Here is an 882-nt window from a genome sequence, read left to right as displayed (position 1 = left end):
AATTTCTGATTGGAAATATTTGTATCTGAAGATAGCGGTGTATGTAGGTGAAATTCTGCTTATTCCTCCCACAAAATTCCAAGTCGTTACTGTCTTTCTAGGTTACTGGCGCAAGTGGGACTTTAGCGAATCCCGTACTTGATCTCACTGGGTTAGTTTTTTATTTTTTTACTTTTCGACGCATGGCAGTTAGGAAATAGCAAATTGGCTACATAGAGAAAGTACAAGTAGAGTGAAAATCATACCTATGTTGTGAAATTGCCGCAATGAAATCAAGGCACATACACTGGAGATAAAACTTACCATCATACCAACAGAGATATCGGCCATGGTCAAAGTCATCTTTCGCCCTGCTCATTCGCTACCACAACAACGTAGCGGATCGCCTCAAGGAAATCATGTGGGCTGGAATGATAAACCTTTTCCAGGAAACCCGCAGGATAGTGGTCGCCCAAGTACAGCATGTCGTTTACAACGAATATATTTAGAAACTACTCGGTATGTACATTGAAGTGCCAAGGGATAGAACTTGAGTTTGTTTTCAGGCTAGACTGTATCATGGATTCCTGTGGGCTAGGCAATAATGCTTTCGTTTGAATAATCATCAACTGCTATTTATTTCTAGACCACAAGCGATCACTGATACCAGCTGACGCCTCTCACGGGGGCACCCGAAGACAAGACTACGATGCTGGCATGACTCTTGCGACTACTTCCGAGTTCGAAACTGCGACCCTTCACTTCAGCCAGAGCCAGATTCCGGTATGTTGTCCTAACATTACACATAGGTATACTGGTGAATTTTTGTTAGTTTTTATTTTCTCTGACGTCTTCAGTCGAAATATGTAATTGGGTGTACTAGCTTATGTGTAATGACAGTTG

The 882-nt window shown here is 42.0% G+C and overlaps 1 protein-coding gene across 1 annotated transcript in view; it reads left to right on the top strand.

The window, feature by feature from the left end:
• Positions 1–882, top strand: part of LOC119591365 (chorion peroxidase-like) — a gene marked incomplete at its 5' end in the record, with an annotated part of 16,126 nt that overhangs the window by 13,889 nt on the left and 1,355 nt on the right.

The sequence above is a fragment of the Penaeus monodon genome, chromosome 28, assembly GCF_015228065.2.
Source record: "Penaeus monodon isolate SGIC_2016 chromosome 28, NSTDA_Pmon_1, whole genome shotgun sequence".
Classification (NCBI taxonomy): domain Eukaryota; kingdom Metazoa; phylum Arthropoda; class Malacostraca; order Decapoda; family Penaeidae; genus Penaeus; species Penaeus monodon.
This window is presented reverse-complemented; position numbering and strand designations above follow the sequence as displayed.